This window comes from Peromyscus maniculatus, chromosome 10, assembly GCF_049852395.1.
Source record: "Peromyscus maniculatus bairdii isolate BWxNUB_F1_BW_parent chromosome 10, HU_Pman_BW_mat_3.1, whole genome shotgun sequence".
Lineage (NCBI taxonomy): Eukaryota > Metazoa > Chordata > Mammalia > Rodentia > Cricetidae > Peromyscus > Peromyscus maniculatus.
Genome location: NC_134861.1, coordinates 10,691,202 through 10,713,658, shown reverse-complemented (window position 1 = coordinate 10,713,658; position 22,457 = coordinate 10,691,202). Strand labels below are relative to the sequence as shown.

The following is a 22,457-nucleotide window of genomic DNA, read 5'->3' as shown; positions in this document are numbered from 1 at the left end:
GCCTCTGCATAGTCTTCTTTTTGCATTATCTTCGTTTCTTTCTGGAACCAACTGACTAGATGCCTTTCTTTTCTACAATTGAATACAAGTCAACAAAAACTAATAATAATTAGTAGTGCCAACAGGGACTACAATTCAACAGGACACTTTTATCTAATTGTGGATCATTGCATCTCACAAAAGGAAAGCCATGCATTCAAAGCCGTGATGCATTGATTTTATGGCCTACTTCTCCTGAGTTATTTCAGAGACCCCATTACATCCTACAAAGCATATGTAGAAAAATTATATACACAATTAGCTAATAAAATTAACTTTCTGTGATGTTATGTGGCTTGACCAAGAAAAGACACAAATTGCCCATGTTGGGACTTCACTTAGAGATCTGAGGTGCCATGTTGAGGGGCACGGTGAACACTGGGACTACTTCAGTCTACAATTCCTCTTACATCTCATTCAGTTTGTAAGCTCAGAAGAGTTATCTCCTTGTGATAATCATATCTCAGGCTCCAGTAGTGAGTGTGGCCTTCAGCCAGTGTGTCAAACTGAGATGAACTCAAGTATCTTGAGATATGGCTTTTGCAACTGTAAGGATCCTGGTGTTTGATCAATGTCCCTTGCCACTGGATGAATCCTTAGAGAATTCAAAATTCAAGCTAAAACATGTAGCAGTTCTTTCACAATGTTTCTGAGCTTCTAACTGCTACTATTGACAATGTCTACAGATACTACATCCCTGGGTTCCTTAACCTGTGCTGGGTCCTTGGTCATCTCACCTGCATGAGACATGACGCTCTTTGGTCTCAGCCTCAAGCTTCCTTCAGCTGTATTTAATTATCTCAGAGGATTTAGAGCTAGCTTTATCTCCTTGGCAACCCCTAAAGCAACTTACACCATTTGACATCTGGTGGTATTTCCCTCTCTAATGGCAGCTGTGCCAGCTGTCCTGGCTCTTCTCATCCCCTTTGAATAGCAGCCTGCTTTAGTTTTCCCAACCTATAAGGCTCATGTTACCTTCTCTCATTAATCTCAGTCCCTGTGATTCCCCCTGGTGAATCTGAATCATATCTGGGGTCTCAGTTGACAGGTTGCCTCTTCTCATGATGCCTTTACAATTACATACACCACCCAAAGAACTTGATGCAATAAAAATAACCCAATGAAAGGTCTATTTGAACAGCAGCCCCCGACCCATGGCAGTGAAAAGATGATGCCTCCCTTGTCTCTGTCTCAATGGAACTCAGTAACTTCTTCCTCAACAGAAAAGAGTAGAACATAGGATACTGTCTTAGTTAGGGTTAATATTGCTGTGAAGAGATACCATGACCATGGTAACTCTCATAAGGGAAAACATTTAATAGGGGTGGCTTACATTTTCAGAGGTTTAGTCCATTATCATCATGGTTCATGGTGGCATGCAGGCAGACATGGTGCTAGAGAAGGAGTTAAGAGTCCTACATTTTTACCCTTAGGCAACAGGAAGTGATCTGTGACACCGGATGTAGCTTGAGCATTGGAGACCTCAAAGCCCATCTCCACAGTGACACACTTCCTCCACCAAGGCCTTACCTACTCCAAGAAAGCCATACCTTTTAATAGAGTGCTACTGCCTATGAGATTATGGGGGCCAATTACATTTGAACTACCACAGATATACAACAAAACTAGTGTGTGTCAGGGAGTTGATACAGAAGTGAGCCTGTCATATGGAAAGTTGCTTCTGTGTGTGAAGTTAAGCCACAGTTCCAACTAAAGTGTCTGAACTTGAGTCTGAAGTCCCTGACTTGCACCAGAAAATAAAAGTGCTTTGGACAAAAACATGTTCCAAAGTAGATATGGCTTTCCAGGATCGGGAATAATGAAGAAAGGTCAAAGGTCCTACATCAACCTGTCAGAAATATTTGATGGGTTGAATGTTCCAGCCATTCAATAGGAACAAAGGAAAGAAATTTCTATGTCACAAAAGAGTAGCGAAAATACTTAGCATTGAGAGGTCACCAACTGCTGTGGAAACGTGCATTCTTTTGACTTAGAAACTCTTCCAGCATCAGCAGGGAAAAGAATACAAAATGAGCGGAGTGCCCCTCGCGGTCAGACAGATGTACTTCACACTTCAGAAAAGTACATGAAATGAGATCATGACATATAGTTAGATAAATAACTTTCAAACAAATATGGACATATTTTTATTTCTGTAAAAGTCGTGGAGGATGAAGCCAAAGTAATGCTTTGGGGGAAATTGGTCGCAACCAAAACACACTAGGAAAAACCGAACATCTCATAGCTGCCACTTCCTAAAAGTAGCAGCCAAGCGACATAAGCCCAAGGCAAGCAGCAGAAATGATGTGAGGAAGATCAGACCAGAAGTCATTGAAGCTAAAAACATGAAGAGAAGATATTTAACTGAATTGGAAGTTGACTGTCAAGCCGAGTATGGTGGCACATGCCTTTAATCCCAGCAGAGGCAGACAAATCTCTATGAGTTTGAGGCTAGCCTGGTCTACATAGTGAGTTCCAGGATAGCCAGGGATATGAAGAAAGAACCTGTCTCAACCCCCTCACCAAAAAACAAACAAAAAAAAACCCAAGTTGATTGTCAAGAAAAATATCTACCTTTCCTGAGATCCCATACTGACCTTGAAACTGGTAAGGACCTCTCCCTTCACCCCAGTGGGCTACCTAAGACCCCACCAGCCTCTATCATGACCCCACACTGACAATGCTGCTATGTAGTGCTCTATCCTTCCCTCACTCTATGCCACTCAAGACCCTACCACATATTTCAGGACAGTGCCCAGGATTCTTCAAATGCCCAGCTCATGCAGCCAGTCCTTGGTAAGAGAACTGATCCAACTTCACCTTGCTCTCTGTACTTTCTGACCTACAATCCCCCAGGTTGTAACACCTGCCTGACCTCACGATGATGATGATGATGATGATGATGATGATGATGATGATAACTTGCCCATGCCACTCAACCTGCTGCCCAACTTAGAGAGTCACTCTAGCTGCCACATCATACAACCAGGTAAGAGGCCTACTATCCTTGGCTCCATAACCCCAGAACTCTCTCAAGCTTCCTTGCCCACTCTCCTGCCTTGAGACTCAGATCTTGTGAAATACATGCTTTTATCAAAAGGTACAACCAAAAATCATACTCCAGATGCCCAGGTCCCATAGCAAAAACACAAGTCATATGAAAAGCCAATGTGCTTCCCAAGACAATATGCCCTCCCCAGTGATCACCAGTCTCTTGTAATTGTTCTAAGGTTAGGGTATCTCCTTATGAGGTTTTGGCCAGAAAAACCTCAGAGACCCCTCAAAGCAATGATACTCCTGCCATTGCTCTTGGTTGCCCACTATAACTAGGTGATTAAGACCATGTTTCTGAAGATAGTTACACAAATTGGTTCTGCAATAGAGAGAAATCAAGTGGAACTGAACTTCTTCCCTGTTTTTCATCATTCCAGAAGGTGGTGCATAGGCTGCTGGGTGAGAAAAAATGCAGCAATAATCACACACAGCTGTGAACTTTATGTGCTAATAGACCAACCTGCCAGGGGAAGATACATTCACTTATTCAGTAATGGCATTACTGTTATAGGGGTAGCCAATCATCTTCTGTTTGGATTTGAGGCCTGTTCCACAGAAGGGAATGCATGAATGATCCCATAAACCTAGTCAAAAATCCATGGCAAGGGAAGCCATGGGGCTTAGGAGAACTGAATACTAATTTTTCAGCTCAATTGACATAGTATCTGCTTTCTAAATATTTATGTTTGTGCCTATAGACAAATTGTACTATTGACTTAATCAGAGAAGCCCCTCTTTCCAGTGAAGAGTGATAAATGTAGAGACTCTTGGCTACACAAGACATTGAGTATGAGTAATGAGCACTTACTTAGCAGGACATTTATATCATCATCTCCAAGTATCAGGTAACATCAAAGAAGAAGAAAAGATTGTAAGAAAAGAGATGCAAAATGCCATCTTCTGAGCAAGACACAGCCACAGCCACCACAAACTCACAGCAGCTGCGGATGCCTGCAGTGTTGGCACGTGAACAGGCCTGTCAATAGTCAGGCATGATCGAAGGCCTTATCTCTCGCTGCTGAGGTACTGGCTACTGGTACATTCAGGAATATAGAGAGACCATTGCCTTCAGCTGTGTATTCACAGGTGATGCCACCAGTTCCAATCCAAGGGTCACACAGATGGCCCTTGTTAAATGAAATGGGTCAAAAAAAATGTTATGAATTTAGAGTGGGACTAGTGAAGAGGAGGAGGGGTTGTCCAGGCCAACCTATAAGTTTTCTCAGGGGTTCATTTCCCAACTCTTTTGGGAAGACAAAACACATTCCGAGAGAACTACAGAGAAATAGGAATGCAAGAACCTTCAGTGGACACACAGATGCAGCATTGTATAGAAATAATCTTACTAGGATGGAACAAATCACTAAATGGAACAAGTAGAGACTCCGAGCCAGGTTTCTCATTGTCAGAGAAAGGAGAAGGCTAGACAAAATGCTGTGGTTTGGATTGGATTGAAAGAAATTGGTATGAACTCCTGCCTGTTTTAATACAAAGCAGACTAACTCCAAAGTGAACATAGCTGTGTGTGTGTGTGTGTGTGTGTGTGTGTGTGTGTGTGTGTGTGTGTGTACGTGTTAGTATGCATACAGATATTTTCTAGCCCTGTGCACTGAGAGGACCTGTAATTAGAAACACTGTGTGACATTGAGGGCCAAGACTCCTGATTTAAAACTGTTCTCCAACCAGAGGAACCAGAGCCTGGAATTTGGGGAGCCTTGCTGTACCAAGATTAAATAAGTACAAAGGGGGCAGGAGTATGCTGGGGACAGAGTGGGTCAAAAGAGTGTAGGAGCCAATCTGAAAGTCCTGTCAATAGCCAGCCCCTTCACAATTTGAGCAATGAATTAAGCACCATTGCATTGTATTAGACCCCACATCAAGTCTCCCTCTTTCCTCACATAAAGAAGCGGAACTGAAAAGACACATCTTCCTAGCAGAGGGACCATGGTTAAGAAATGCAGAAGGGCTGGAGACAGACATGGCCATCCTTAGACCCTCACTGTCGTGATCTTTCCAGCAAGGGTCTATTGACACTGGTCATGGTCAATTGGAGAGGCTTTAAGCAAAGGAAGGCAATTTTCCCAACTTCCAGTTTCTGCCTTCAAAGACTTACCAGGCATGGAATAACTTTAATTATGCCCACAAATTCTTTGAAGTTCCCTATCCTGAGAGCAAGTAAGATGGATTCCCTGTCCCCTGGCATGCTGGCATGGAGCCTGCACACAGTGGCTCCAATGAACAGAGAACAGAAGGAAACAGAAATCACGTGATCGCACAGAAATCAGCCAGGTGATCCATGTTAACCAACCTCACAAGTAGTGATCCATGCTGCTGTGAGGGGATAAGAAAGGCAGGTCCCCTCTGGGAAGTTCCAGCATCCATAGCCATACATGAGAAGGCACCAGACATAGGCAACATGGGGATGTTGCCAAGGTCATGAAAGATGAAGACAGACTGGAAAGCTATGGGCAGAAGATTAGGGGGAAGGTGACTAGATCTCCCAGTTTTCTCAGGACCAGCAGAGTTTCCAGGATATGGGACTTTAAAAATATATATCTACATGAGTCTTTTGTCTGCATGTATGTCTGGGTACCAGGTGCATGCCTGGAGTCTTTGGGGGCCAGAAAACATTGTCAGATCCCCTGGAACTGGAGTTACAGGTGGTTATGAGTCACCCTGTGAATGCCAGGAGCCGAATCCAGTTCCTCTGCAAGAACAGCAAGTGCTCTTAACCACTGAGCCCTCTCTCACAGAACACTCATTTTAAAAATAGAGGCAAGCAGAACTAACAGGGATAAGTTTGCCACTCTGCTAAAGAGGCTGGCAGTGTGGAATCCTGAGTGGGAGTCAGTGGAGAAACAGGTTATATAAATAAGGCCTGTGGTGTCTCTAACACTGTTGAACCATTATTAACTTAGGTCTTTCCCTTAACAAGGAAATGTGAGACAGGGTACTGCTATGTGGTCCAGGCTGACTTTGAACTTAGGACCTTTTTGCCTCAGTCTTTCACGTGTTGGGATATGAGGGGTGTGCCACCAACATGGCTTGGTATGAACTTCTTAATTTAAAATGGCTATGAGGTAGGGGAGGTACAAGTGAGTAGTGGTGTGACAGCAGGGGCCAATGTCTATGTCCCCTCTCTGTGTCTGTCCTGGCTGCCTGTCTCCCAGTCTGTCCGAAGGTATGTCATAAAGTCTGGGAAACTTCAAGGTCTTGTATCAGTGACTATTAGATGAGTGGCAGAGAATGAGTTGCTCTTTTTTTCTTTTTTGTTCCTTATTAATCTTTCATGTCTTGAAATGCATTGACTTTAATGAACAAAACACATGTATTTATTTTATTCAACACTGATGTTAAAAATTACATATAGCAATAAAACATAAATATGTGGCTTGGTAAAGAATTATAAACAAATGACTGAGAAACTGCCAAGCAGTTAAAATAATAAAAAGTATTGCCAGGACCGAGAAGTCCCCATGGGCCCTCTTACATTTTGAGAGAAACAAAGACCAACTGTGATCAAGCACCACCAAGCACTCACAGTATCTATGATTTCATTTACATTCTCAATAAAGAACATTCAGCCAGAGTTACAAAACTGCGCCTACCAATTATCAGTAGGATTAAAGGGTGCTCATGCTATCTGAGAAGGAACACAGAACATGAAACTGGGGAAGCTTTATCGGTCGGTCTTCAAACGCAGACCCAGCTTAGCTCTGACAAAGCATTTAACTGCATACCTGGACATGCATGGCATTATCACACAGACCTCCACACCCAGGATGCTCAGGGCCTCAGTTTCACAACTGGAAACATCAGATCATTGATCTCTGCCATTCCATTTGGTTGATATAGAATAAATATGCTTGACAGATTACTCAGGAGGAGTAAACCATAGGGAGGAAATGGGTTGCTAGTCATGGGTTGCTACTATGGGGCGCTGGAGAGATGGCTCAGGTGTTAAGAGCACTGCTGTGCTTCCAGAGGACCCAGCTTTGACTCCCAGCACACCTATGGCAGCTGACACCCCTCTGTAACTCCAGTCCCAGATGACCCAACACTCTCTTCTGGCCTCTGTGGGCACTTCACACACATGATTCACAGACATACTTGTAGGTAAAACACCCATACACATTTAAAAAATAATAATCATAGCACATATACCTTAAGAAAATGCAATGTTCTGTGTGACTTGTTCCTGGAAACCTGAATGGGGGCAATGAGGAAGTGAAAAACACTGAAGAAACCATGGGCATACATATAGAAAAGAGGGATCAGGAGAGCTGGGCTCACTCTGATGGAGGGCACCTACTGTGAAACTGGGTGTGGTTATTATGTACAGCAGGAGGGGGAGGAATTAGCTAGTCTCCCTATGAGCTAGGGAGACAGTCTCAGGTTGCAGTCATTCAGGAGAAGAAAGCTGGGGTTGATAGTTTTTGCACACACTGGCCAATCATTCATAAACACTACTACTTGGACCGGAAGAAGGCTTTGCCATGTCTCTGAGCTTCACCCAGGGAAGGCTTCACCGTTTCCATGGGTCTGTGGCATTGAGGTCCTTGACATGGCTGTCCCCAGGGTCAGCAACACACATTCCATCAGGACTTCACCCAGTCCCTACTGGAAAGAACTCCAGAACATTTCTAAAACTGAATATTTGCTTGATCAAGACAAGCTCTAGTTAGTGAAGAGAGCACATTTTAAAGTTAGAAAAGTGATATTCAGGTCCCTGGTGGGGGACACACACACATGCTACCAAAACAAAATTTTAGACAGCAGATCTGCATGCTGCATGAAGGAGAAGCTTGCCGGGGTCCTGCCCTCTACCAATTATACTAGAGTAAAGAGGGGAGCTGATCTTGAGAAAACCTCTACATACTTCTGTAAGAGAGAGTAGAAAAATTACATCTTCAAGCCCCAAAAATCCTCTCCCTGCACTGAAAGGGGAATATCCCACAAACCATGATATTACCCCAAGAGAGCTGACTGGACAAAAATACAAATAGACTTAGGCAAAGACTGCAGGACGCTGGCAGGAGAGCAGCCTGAGTCCCACAAGATTAAGAACCCTCAGCTGGAAAGATGGCTCAGTGGTTAAGTACACTGGCTGCTCTTCAAGAGGACTCAGGTTCAGTATGGCAGCTCACAACTGTCTGGAACGACAGTTCCAGGGGATCCAACACCTTCATGCAGACATGAATGCAGACAAAACACCAAAGCACATAAAATAAAATTAAATCTTGAATTAAAAAAAAAAACCACTCAATTGTAAAGGTAAATACAGGCACAGGGGCAGCACCTCAGAGTCTCGTACAGTGAAATCCAGGGGAGAAACACCTCCCAGGGCGCAGCACGCAAGGCAGGCAGTGGCTGGCAAACTCCTAAGGGCGAGCTGATTCCAACACAAGCTCAGCAGCCGGGAAGACAGGCAGAAAGTGCCCCCACGTACAAACCACCCTAATCTGACTTGCTTGACAACGAGAGAGACACTTCATAGAGCCCATCCTGAGCTAAGCAGTTTGAACTTCAAGGACACAAACAGCTGTCCACTGGCATCAATAGTTTCAAAAGACAATTCAGAGAGTGAAATGGCACATGCATACCCCAGCGAGGAAGAGAGATGGACTACTGTTAAGATCTTCCATTTTGATTTCACTTGATAATTTTCATCTTTTAATCTTCATTTTTTTATATATTTTTTTAGTTTTGTCTTTCTTGATTACATTTTATGAATGTTCTATTTTTTTCTACACCCATTATATTTAATTATTTATCTCATTCAACCTATATACTTTCCCAGTCATTACCACTTTATTTCCTATCTCCATTACATGGTAGAGGGTGGGATGCCTGCGTGTACATCTGTGCACTACCTGTAGAGGCCAAAAGAGGGTGTCCGAGACCCTGGAACTGGAGTTACAGAACATTGTGAGCCAACTTGTGAGTGCTTGGAATCGAACCCGGTCCTCTACAAGAGCAGCCAGAGCTCTTAACTGCTGAGCCATCATCTCTCCAGCCCTCCCAATCCTCTTTGAATTTCTCCATTACAACTGACTTCCACTTTAATAAGAATTCCTAAACTTGGAGGGGAACAAACGATGGCAGAATGGAGCAGCATGTATGGCGGAGAGAAGCGGAACTAGAGACAAGGCGGCAGCGGTGACACGCGTGGGGAGGAGCAGGTCATTGCTGAATAGAGCTGGTCCTCGGGTCTCCAGGAGGCTCGGGTCACCACTGGCCTGCATCCTAGAATAGTGCTGCCCATGCTGCTGCTGCTGCTGCTGCTGCTGCTGCTGCTGCTGCTGCTGCTGCTCACACTGCTCCACCCATTGTGTGTGTGTGTGTGTGTGTGTGAGTGTGTGTGTGTGTGTGTGTGTGTGTGTTGGGGGTGGGGCAGGACTGCAAACATGATGGTAGCGCCCGGGTACCAGCAGGGCAGATGCCTGTACAGCAGCCTGGAGCTTGTGCAGGTCTTGTCTCCGGGGATGCTGCCCAACCACACAATCACCCTGACTTTGAGCAACAAGATATCTGAGATGAAGAATGTTTCATTTTCTGGGTTAAGTCTCCTCAAAAGACTTCCGTGATCCATGCTGCCGCTGGAAACCAGGTCGATGTCTATGATCTGTGGGGCCACCGGCTGTTATGGGCAAGGAGGCATCTATTGCAGTGGTATCGATGACTGCAGGCTCATAGGTGAGGAGCGATATTGAAGGCTTCTGTGCCAACCTCTCCCCCACAAAAGAAAGAAAAAGAGAGAGAGGAGAAGAGAGAGAGAGAGAGAGAGAGAGAGAGAGAGAGAGAGAGAGAGAGAGAGAGAGAGAGAGAGAGAGAGAGGGAGGGAGGGAGGGAGGGAGGGAGGGAGGGAGGGAGGGAGGGAGGGAGGGAGGGAGGGAGGGAGGGAGGAAGGAAAGAGAGAGAGAAAGGAAGGAAGGAAGGAAGGGAGGGAGGGAGGGAGGGAGGGAGGGAAAGGAAGGAAGGAAGGAAGGAAGGAAGGAAGGAAGGAAGGAAGGAAGGAAGGAAGGAAGGAAGGAAGGAAGGAAGGAAGGAAGGAAAAGAGTCCAGACATGAAGCTATTAAAGAGTCCTTAAAAATCGTGATAAGATGCTGAAGTAGAGGTCTTCCCAGTTGATGAAGGCTTCTGGCGGGGTGGGTGCTCAGTTTTCTTTAAGGAGCTGGCCACTGGGAGTTTGACCAGACTCCAACGAGTATATGGGCAATATAAATTGGACTTTGGGGTTGTTGTTTGTTTTTTTTTATGGGGGTGGGGGTGCAAGAGTGGGAGGGTGGACCTGGGAGGAATGGGAAGCAAGTGTGATTGGGATGTGTTGTATGAAATTTCCAAATAATTAATAAAAACATTATGTTGAGGGAAAAAAAGGAACTCCTAAACTCCATTTATCCTAATAGTATTCTCTTTTGTTTCTTAACCTTATTAAGGGTACAATAGACCTCATGTATCTTTACTGCATTTTAGGACTATGTTACCCTTGTTACTGCTGCCTGCTTCTCCCCGCTAAACACTATTCATTATTTGAATGGATATTCCTTAGGCTATAGTGCTTTGTGAGAGCCACTAAACTTAGTGTGTTTTAGTTTTCTGACAATAATCTTAGCTATCTAAATGATAGAAAGTGAAGATTGTGGGACATGTGTTTAAAATAATAACAATTTTTAAAATTTCTGATAATTCCTGGGATTATTGATGTATTGTCCCTGAATCTCAAAGACAAACATAATAGGAACTTGAGAACACTGAGAGACTTGCTTGTTTTCACTGTGTTTTATAATCCTCGAATGTATCATTCCTGATGAATAAATATATTTTTAAAAATTAAAAAATTAGGGCTGGAGAGATGTATCAGTGGTTAAGAGCACTGGCTGCTCTTCGAAAGTACCCAGGTTCAATTCCCAGCACCCACATGGAAGCTCACAACAGTCTATAACTCCTTTTCCAGGAGATCAAACACTCTCACACATACATACATGCAGGCAAAACATCAATGTACATAAAATACAAATAAATAAATTAATTGAAAATTAAGTAAATCAGTAAATATTACTCAATATTAACTACATTTTAATGATCTCCAATCTCCAGTAAAAAGATGCAGACTAATTGGATCAAATTACAAGATCCAATCATCCGTTTTTACAAGAGCCATTCCTTACTGGCAAAGATTCACACAGATAGAAAGCCAAATGAAGAAGTGCAGTACCCCAAAGAAATGAAGCAGTGGCAGCCATTCTTACTTCCAACACAGCAGAGTTCAAGACAAAAGCATCAAAGGGTATGAAGATGGTCAGTATATATTAATAAAAGGAACACTCCACCAAGAAGAGATAAAATATAACTATATGTATGAACTATTTGCTCACCAAATTTCATGAAACAAACACTACTGAATATAAAGGAAGGTCCAGATACAATAATTGTGGGAGACTTCAGTACTCCATTCTTAGCAATAGATTGTACAGACCCTCCAGTGAAAAAATCAAAGAAGAGAGACTTAACTAAGTCATAGGACAAATGGGCTTGACAGATGTCTACAGGATATTCTACCCAACTTCTCCAGAATACTCACTCTCCTCAGCAACCCATAGAACTTTCTCTAAAGTAGGCTACTTTCAGAACAAGTCAATTCCTAACAAATAAATAAATAAATTTTTGTAACTTATCAGATCATAATGGAATAAAACTGGATGCCAAAAACAACAGTAATTATAGAAACTATACAAATGCATGTAGCTTGAACAATACTCTGAAAGATGAGTAGATCATTGAAGAAACCAGGAAATTAATGTAAAAATTCTCAGAAGCAGATGAGAATGAAAACACAACTTACTGAAACCTTTGAGATACTGAAAAGACAGGTCTAAAATGAAGGTTCACAGCAAGAGTGCCCACAACAAACGTATCAGAGAAACCTCAAATACGCAGCTCAAGATCTTAGAAATGTCAGAAAAGGGAAAGTCAAAAATAGTAGGTGAAAAGAAATAATAAAAAATCAATGAAGAAATTAATAAAAAAGAGACTAAAGAAATAATACAATGAACTAGTATGATAGAGTTGATTCCTTGAGAGGGTAAACAAAATTAACAACCCCTTAGCCAAGCCAGTGAAAAGGACAGAGAAAACTCAAATTAATTGAGAAAGCTAGATATGAAAAGAAAAGAATACAACATATCATTATGGATACTTTGAGAAACCAGTATTTTAATATAGTAGAAAATTCAGAATAAATGTATAAATTTCTAGACATATATGATCTTAAAATTTTAAACCAAGAAGATATAAACAGACTTATCATATGTGGTGAGATTGAAGAAGTAATAAAGAGCCTTTCCAATTAGAAAATGGCTAAGGACCAGATGGACTTACTGTTGAATTGAATTTTAAATAAAATAATTGCAAAAAGAATTCAAAAGGATATTCAAGAAGTAAAACAATATGGCCAAATTGTTTTAACTTGAGGATGGCTTAGCAAATTCTAATCAGTAAATGCAATGCAGCTCATGAATAGGCGCAAGAACATAAACATGGTCATCAATAGACACAAATAAGATATTTGACAATATTCAATACCCCTTTATGACAGAAGAAATGAGGAATATAAAACACATAGCTCAACATAATAAAGCCTCTATATGGCAAACCTATAACCAATGTTACAATAAATTGGGGCAATGAAAATATTTCCTCTAAAATTAGGAATAAGATATTCTCTCCACTCTTATTCAACATAGTTCTTGACACCTTAACCAGAGAAATAAGACAATGGGAAAAAGGGGGAGAAACAAGAGTTGCATATGATATTATTCAACAATTTAATAAAAAAACTGATGTCTCAATCAGAATTTCTTAGATCTGATGCTATCGGCAAAGTAGCAAGGTACAAAATCAATACTCAAAAATTAATGGCCTTTCTATATACCAATAACAAGCATGCTGAGAGAGAAATCAGGAAAATAATCCCATTCAGAGACAGCATCAAAAACCACACAGGCATAACTCCAAAAAAGGCTTGTGATTAAAACACTGGAGAAAGAAATACAAGATAGAAGCATGCAAACCCGACCCTGATTTGGTGGCATGAATACAGTAGAAATGGCTGTGCTTCCAAAATCAAGCTGTACATTCAGTGTGGCTCTGTCCCTATCAAAAAATTCTCATGACCTTCTTCACCAAAATAGAAAAAATATCCTACATTTTGTTAGTAAGCACAAAGCCTGACAGCCAAAGCAACCCTGAGCAAAAAGACTGATATTATTGGTATCACAATACTTAGTCCTGTTATAGAGCCATAATAACAAAAATGGCACAGTGCCAATGGACTATAACAGAGGAATCAAAAATGAACTCTCACAGCTAATTTTGGCAAATGTTAAAAAAACAGGCACTAGAAAAAAGACAACCTTTTCACAACTGGCACATAAAAACTGTATCCACATGTAGATGAAGAAACTAGATCCATACCTCTCACCCTGTACAATAATTAATTCAAACGGAATCAAAGACATTAATGTAAGACATGAAACTTTGAGATTTTAAAAAACATGGGCAAAATACTTCATCATATGAACATAGGGAAGGACCATCTGTAAAGGATTCTAATAGCGCAGGACATAACACATGGAAGTAACAAATGAGATTGCATAAAATTAAAATGATTCTATACAACAAAGGAAGCAATCAACTGAATGAAGAAATAGACTACAGATAGGAGAAAATACTTTATAACTACATATCTGGCAAAGGATTTACATTCAGACTATTTAAATAATTCAAAAAGATTAAACATCAACCTCACCAAATAATCTAATCATTAAATGTACAAACAAAATGATTTAGCACCTCTCAAAAATGAAGTAAAATAGCCAATAATTATATAAAAACTGTTCAACATCCTTAGCCATCAGGGACTTGGAAACCAAAACTACATTAGGATTCCATGTTACCCCTATTAGAATAGCCATCATTAAAAAAATTAACAAACAAAAATAAATAATGTAGGAAATGAAGTCTTTGTGTACTGTTGGTAGAAAGGTAAACTGTACAAACACACTTTACAAGTCATTAGTAATGTTTCTCAAAAAACTAAAAATAGAACTACCCTATGATTTAGCTGGATAATTACACATATACTCAAAAGAATTTGTCACCATACTACAGAGATACCTGCTCATCCATATTTATTGTGGTTCTTCTATACACAACATGTGTCCATCAGTAGATAAATCAAATAATATGTAGTATTTATAGACAATGAAGTTTTATGCAGCCATGAACAAAAGTAAAATTATGTCATTTATAGAAAATAATTTGTAGTCTGTTATATTAATTGAAATAAACCAGACCTAAAACATCATATTTTCTCTCAGATGGATAATGTAGAATGTGAGGGGAAGGGGGAGTTAGAAGACCCCCATAAACTCATATGTTTAATGTATGGTTCTCAGTTAGCACAACTGTTTGGGAAGGATTAGGAGGTGTGGTCTTGTTAGAGGAAGTATATTACTGGGGGTGAGTTCTGAGGTTTCAAAAGCCTACATCAGGCCCAGGCTTACTCTCTCTCTCTGCTTCCATCCTACAAATCATACATAAGCTCTCATCTACTGCTCCAGCACCATGCCTACCTGCCTGCCTGCTGCCAGCTTCTCACCATGATGATCTTGGACTTATCCTTTGAAACTGTAAACAAGCCCCCAATGAAACACTTTCTTTTATAATATATAGATAGATAGAGACATATAGTATTATAGATATATATATATATAGTCATATGTATGTAGGTTATATATACATATATATACAAAAAACTTTTATATATAGTCTTATTCACTTGGGCAGGTTCAAAGCCTGTAGAAGAACACTGTCTCACTCCTGAGAGTAAAGAAGAACCATACAGAGGCACATGTAGGTGGAACTGTAGTCAGAACACTATTGTAGCAGTCAACATACCCAGCCCTAAAATCCCAGTAGCATAATAGAAAGGATTTACTTCTCACCAAAGTGGATTCAGATATGGGGCAGGCAATCTTCCAGCACAGCCATCCTTCCTATGGCAGTTTTGTAGTGCAGATGTTTTTGTCTTGTGTCGCCCTATCCAGCATGTACCTGCAGTTCTCCTTGGAAGGGGAAGGGAAGCATAAGGTCAAGCCCTAGCTCTGAAGTGTTTCAGGACTGAAAAGAAATACCCTGCTTCTGCTAGAGCCCACTGTCCACAGTGACGTGAGAATCCTGCTTAACTTAGAGGGGACTGAGACTCCCAGAAGAGAACTGGTGATCCAGTGATCAAGAAACGTCTTGACCAGGAGCTGACGTGAAGATTCGCTCACACAAATTACAGTAGCCTGGTCAGAGCACTCCAGGTTAATCACGGCTGAATCATGAGGATCAAATAGGAATGAAAAGCAAGCTTGCAGAAAGGACATGAGGACGAGGACATGAGCTACATGTGAACAATCTAGACTTCGTTCCATAGATAGTTAGTGCATGGGGCAGTTTTCCACAGGGTATAAACTGACAATACAAACCAGACTTGGTGAGACTCTGGGTCAAAGATCTCCTTACATGTTGAATAGTCGGTGGGTGTTTCACAACAGGCAACAGGCAGATGGCAAAAGGAATTTGCTCTTCTGCTCTCACCCCTTCCTTTCTAGGATAAACCCACATAGCTATGATGAATTCTGGATATTCCTGGCTTCAGTTTGCTAATGTTTATTTTTGGTTGAGACTCTCACATCTAGATTCATAAACACTTCTGTAGTCAAAGTCAAAGACTCTATACAACCAATCCCAAGATCAAGTTTCTTTCTTCATCACAACTATGAAGCAAAGTTGGCAAGCAAAATATGTCTATGAGTACAACAATGGCATGACTATTATGGGTAGACACCAAACACTTTCTGATTGGATTTGAAGCTTACTCTACAGCAAAGAAATTGTGTTTAGTAATGCAAACCTGGTCAAAAGATCAGAGAAGCTTCCCTTTGCAGTGGAAAGTGGTGTATGTGGAGACTTAAGTTGCTCCAAGTGCTTAGAATACGTGATGGCTGAATGGTCATACCTGAAGAGGACATTGATACCACCCTCTTGTAAGGCTCTAGGCATGTAACAAAAGAGGGGATGCAAAGAATGTAAGGACCAGAGATAAAGAGAAGGGCTGAAATGCTATCTTCAGGGCACACAACACAGCAATTATAAACATGATCTTACAGCAGCTGTGCTGGAAGAAAGTGGTTGCAATGCAAAATGCATAGCACGAAAACGTACTCACTACTAGCCGAGGAATGGCAGTGTGTCATCCCCCTGTACACCTGTACCATCTGAGAATGCCTTGTAACCAGATCCTCAGTCACCATCACCTCAGATGGATGAGATGTGACCTGCAATCATCTCTCCAGAACGAAATGTATGACTAGAACGTGGGTCCTTTTCCCAAGACGTAAAAGACCAGATGAGCTCCATTTGTCTGAGCTTCATACGATTAGAGGAAAATCGGCACATGTTATTTTAGAACCTTCAGGCTGACCCTCCTTATGAAACAAGAAACAGGAGATGGGAGAGAACCATGACCAGCCGTGCCATACAGCTAGCAAGAAGTCGATCTGCAGAGTCTAGGAACTGGCAAAGGGCAGCTGCAGGCCCACCTACAGCCTTCTGTTTGTAAGGTCTGGCTGGTGTGTACCACACACTGGCTACAGCTGCTTTCTCACTCACATGGCAGAGACAAGAGACGCCAGCTGGTCCTTGTCAGAAGTGTGCTGACTCTTAGCCTAGGACATTTTTTCACTGCTCACAGTTTTAAAGCCCCAAAATAATAATTCCACTTGCTTTCTGCTCACTGGTATTTTAATGCTGGGATTGTCAAGATAAATTTCTTACCTTATTAAAAGACAGTAGAATAATAAAGGGATGAAAAATAAAATTTGTCCATTCAACCTGTGAATTCATTTCCAGGAAAAAAAAAAAAAAAAACTTCCAGAAAAAAATAGATGCAAAACGTCCACCAGCACTGAGCATATGGTGACTCTGAAAATCAAAAATATAAAATGAGAATGCTTTTCAGACAGCCTCATTTTAAAGCCTACTTAGAGAATGTCTTGTCTTTTTATCTCTGTGTATATATCATATAAAATAATAGTGTCATGGAATGGGCGCACATGATGAGGCAGGAGCAGCAATTTTCCATGTACTTTGGCATTTTTCAGAGGAAGAAATTGAGTCTGATGAAGGTGGGTAATGTTATAGTTCTGCACCCCCAACTAGAGCTCAGTCCCCATTGTGAAGGATTAAATGGTGGGAACAACCTATACTGTCAAGTGTTGGGACTTCGGTGAATTGATTAGGATTTAGCACAGTTATTAGAGTTTAACTCTGTCAACAAGAAGGTAATTACCAGATGAAGTCCTTTAACTGAGACCTGCAGAATTAAATAACATGATTTTCTTAACAATGTGCCCAGTCTGTGGAGCCATGTGATTAGGGAAAAAAAAAAAAAAAACAGACTAGTGCGGACTATTTGTCCACAAAGAGTTAGGACAATGAAGACCCCACACACACACTTTAACTTTAGGGCTGTAGTACTTCAGAGTAGATACACAGTCACCCACCATGGTGTAGAATGAGGACTTGATAGGGGATGGTGGAGAATCATGAAGGGTGAGGGAGGCTGATCCTTGACTGGGCATCAACTCTCTGCAGGCACTAGAGATGAGGTCTCATGCAAACCACCCCAGAACACTAATACTTTCCCCCAAGACTCCTCTCATTCATGGAAGAGTTCTCCTTGCCCTGGTGTTTTTGATCCAGACAATCCATGTTAACGTCACATGATTGCTGACTCACAAGGGTCCTGGATAATTAGATGCAAGAAACCTATCCTTACATCTCCTACAATAACACTGAAAATTCTTGAGTTGCTTTGTTTTGAACATGTCTAACAAACTCATTACTATCAGAGATGAACCGTGTCCACTTGGACAAGGATTAAAATTGATATACAGGGAGAGAGTGATATGCCCCGAGGTCATCTGATAACACAGCCAAGATGCTGAACAGGACCCCTTTGACCTCTATTTTCACACTTTGACCTTGAGATGCCATGGCCAAATATATTGGAACGTACAGAGCATGTCAAGGGCTTTTTCACCCCATTTACTTGTCAGTATCCTGGGAAACAGACAGTAAACATGAAGTCAACAGACAAGAAAATAAACCCTAAGCAATTAATTATTATAAGAAGCTCTGTGTAGGTCCAAAGAATGAGGAAAAACAAGGGCAGGGCAGGGTGGATAAACATGACTTTATGTGGATTGTATTCTTCCAGACTTCCCCTCCATGCAAAGTCCAAGTGCTAACTAATACTTAAAAAGCAGAGCTGTTTCACAAAGTCATAATATTGGAGGTATGTCACTGGACTGCCAGGGAATTCTGCTGACCAAACTGGTACCTGGAAACTTCCTTCCTGACCTAGAGTGAGTATGAGTGTGATGTGTGTTGGCACAAAGGCTTCACCCATGAAGCATGGGGATGATAGTAAGAGCACCACTTCATACTCTTCCTCGGCATTGCAGCACCTCACATTTGGAATATTTTGTTGCCTTTCTCCTTTACAATGGCATGCAAACAAGGGAACTTTATTTTTTCTCCCCCAATTTATAGTCTGGTGAAAAAGCTGTGTTTCTAGTAGAAAAAAAAATATCCCAAAAGTCATTGGTAATTGTGAATAAATTCTAAGAGGCAGTAGTGTTATCATAACTTTCTGAAAACAAAAAGTCAGTATGGTATTTTGATGGGCATCAAAAGCATGGGAACATGTGTCTCCTCGCCTCAGTTCACACAAGGCTTCCTTGGTGGATCTGTTTATCTTTGAGTGACATTATAGTCATATCAAACATGAGAAGTGAAGCAGACCATCAAAGGGTTTATAAGTTGATTCAAACAGAAAGGCTAGAGCACCACCAGTCCCATGCCTGCATTTTGCAAAAACAGACCATTGCACTTTGGTATTATTGACCATTCAGGTTCTCTCTTTGGTTTACCACTGAAATTCATTGGTTTCTTTCTCTTTAACATGTCTATTGAGCATATCCCAGATCTTGGATGTTGCTCTGGATACTGAGAACAGAAGATTAGACGAGGAGAAGCAGATATGCAGGAATCTTTGAGTCAAGTGCATCCTGAGATAGGCCCTGCAGGTACGGGTCACCCCACGGCTAGCTTCACTCTAAGGTGAAAGTCCACCCTGGGCACAGAGAGGACTTCTCAGAACTTCTCACAATTCCAAAGTGAAATCCTGAGTAGTATTGTGGTACCCCATAGGACAACGAGAGAAATGAAGGCCACTACATCCAGAGGCTCAACAGCACATGTGTATTGTTTATGGCTGTGGAAGGTGGAAGTTCAGGATCAAGGTGCTGGCTGACTGCGTGCCTGGTGAGGGCTCTTGTTCTGTCTTGCCCATGGCCACCTCTCTGTCAGCAATCTGATACTTGCTTCTCTTCCTAGAGAGACACTGATTCCTCCTGAGGACCTTTACCCTCATGACCTCTCATAACCCACCACATTAAGTGCTAGAGATTGAAAGCAGGACTTTCAGGGGCAGGACATGCTACAGTGAACAAGGCTAGGATGGGCAGCTGACATTCAGGTGACTGAAGCTCCTGACTCGAGGAGATGAAGGGAGCAGATCCTGATCCTTACAGTAAAGCCACATCTGCTTCCAACACCACCAGGCAACACGGAACTCCTATCTCCTCTCCCAGTGCACCCTGGGAAGTCCCAGGACCAAGTAAGACATTCTTCCTGCATAGTGCACAATGTAAGTTCTGACTCTCCCAGGTTTCACTTCTTCAGGCTGGGATTCACTCGGTATGAATGTCAACACCTCGATCCCACATCTGCTTTTGATACCAAAGCCTGACCCTCATCATTAAATTCTGTGCTATGGAGAGAGCATGAGAGAAGAGGAAGGAAGACAAAGTGTGCTCTCAGAAACAGTTGGCTCCTCTCATTTCTCCCCCGCCCCTCTTGAAGATGGGAACAGCTGGACACATTTGCTCATGCAACTCCTGAGAAAGTGCTTTGAAATTTGGCATGTCCTGGTCTTGGAGGGGAAGGAGGTATCTAAAATGGAAGGATTTGAAGTTCAGACAAGTAAATGGCCTCATTTTCTAAAAGCAGAAAAACTGGTCATCTCAGGCCCAACCGTAAAAGATACTGCTCAAATGGCATCTAGATGTGGAGTCCGAGAATTGTCAGACCTTAAATAATCCAACAAACCAAGTCCCAGCTGAAATAGGGAGCCCTAGCCCGAATCTCCCCAGCAACTAGATGAAATAATCTGAAGTTTGTGTTGAAAGATCATGTGTGAGTATGCATAACTGGCTTGCCTTTGTCAGACATAGAAAATAAAGGAAACACTGCATACACCTTGTGTGATGCTGCAGCTGTCCCGAGAAGACCCAGAACATAGACTTCAGGGCTCAAAGGAACTGTCTATGCACCATGCCTACACCTTGTTCTATGGCCAATTTTGATTTCAAGTCCATTGTCTGATACTAGTAGAATTGATGCAGCATGGAATACCTTAGCCATCCTTATACTTCAACATTTTGTGTCTTATATTTAAAATAGGTCTTTTGTAGTTAGCATATCGTTATATTAGTTTTAATACATGCTGTGCATCTCTGCTTTTTAATGAATAGCTTAGTTTGTCGACATTTAAAGTGGTTCCTGTCAGAAGGTATACGCGTTACTTTTGGTTGCTGTGATAAAACACCATAACCAAAAGCAACTTGGAGAGAAAGGGGTTTATTTCATCTTACACTTCACAGTCCATCATGGAGGGAAGCTCACAGTAGGAACATGGAGGCAGGGACTGGAACAGACATCAGCCCAAGACTACCTACCTCCCCAGAGGTGGTACCTCCTAGACTGGGCCTCCCACATCAATCATCGACCAAGACAAGTGGACCCACAGATATGCCTACAGGGCCAATCTGATGGAGACAATTTTTCAACTGAGGTTCCCTCATCTAATAAAATGTCCATCTGATAAAAATAAGCAAAAATTAGACAAAGAAGCAGCACAGAGGGCTTTCCTGCTTCGATATTTATCATCTAGTGTTTTGTACTTGTGTTTCTCTGCTCCTCCAATATCACCTTAGATTGCGTTCCTAATTCAACTTACCTAAATATTTCCAGTTGTTTTGTTTATTGTTTCATACTCTAGACTTCCAGAGGCTGTAATTACTTCTCAAATTTATGGCAATGTAGCTTGAATTAGATCCAAGCCATATTTAATCTCATCTGAAAGTCTGCTTTCTACTAAACAGCCCTGTCCATCACTTTATGTGATTTCTATCCCAAATCATATGTTTATGCATTAATTTTTGTTTATACATTGACATCAGCATATTGTTATGCACATTTAAATTTTAAAAGGCACAGAAAAAGGAAAACAAGAAGTCAATATCTAGAAAATAGTAATATTAGCTTTTATAATTACCATGGCAATTACCCTGGATGATGTTTTTTATTGTTTCAAATGCCTTTTATTTCAACTTGAATGAATCTCTCTGTAGCATTTCCTGGAGTATTTATCTGAAAATCTAGTTCTCCTCTGTTGCTGAAGAATGTTATATTAAGAGAAATCTTGGCTAGCAGCTTCTTTTCCTACCAGAAATTTGAATATTTCACTTTACTTGCTGATGAGAGCGTGACTGTCCTGGTGACTAAGAGTTTACCCAGACTATGATTCTGTGATGGGTAGTTGCTCCTGGTCTATGTTAGGAAGACACTTTCTTTAGTTTTGTATGCCCCCCCCCCTTTTATTGAAAATAGATTCTTTTCCTATACAATATATCCTGATTATTTTCCCCTCCCTCTACTCCTCCCAATTCCTCCCCACCTCCCCTCCCATCAGGATCCACTCCATTTCTGCCTCTCATAATAGGCTTCTAAGAAATAACAACCAAAGATGGCAGAAATAAAATGTAATGATATAAAGCAAAAACCATCACCTCAACATTAGACAAAACAAACCCACAGAAGGAAAAGGTCCCAGGAGAAGGCACTGGAATCAGAAGCCCACTTGTTCACACACTCGGGAGTCTCATAAAAACACTGCACTGAAAGCTATAATCTAATCTCTACGCAGATGGCCTGGGCACACGCGTGCAGGCCCTGGGTGCTTGCTGCTACACTGCTGGGCATCTACACAGAGGATGTTTCATCTACTACAGAGACACTTGCTCAGCCATGTTCATTGCTGCTCTGTTCATAATAGCCAGAAATTGAAAACCAAAGAATGGGTAAAGAAAAGGTGGTACATTTACACAATGGAGTACTTTATATT

General features: G+C 41.5%; 1 long non-coding RNA gene across 1 annotated transcript; it reads left to right on the top strand.

The window, feature by feature from the left end:
• Positions 1 to 2,984: 2,984 nt before the first annotated feature.
• On the top strand, positions 2,985 to 20,687 carry LOC143267563 (uncharacterized). Its single transcript, XR_013042758.1, has 3 exons — positions 2,985 to 3,028; positions 11,195 to 19,296; positions 19,421 to 20,687. It is a non-coding gene; the product is annotated as an uncharacterized LOC143267563 (long non-coding RNA).
• The last annotated feature ends 1,770 nt before the right edge of the window (positions 20,688 to 22,457 follow it).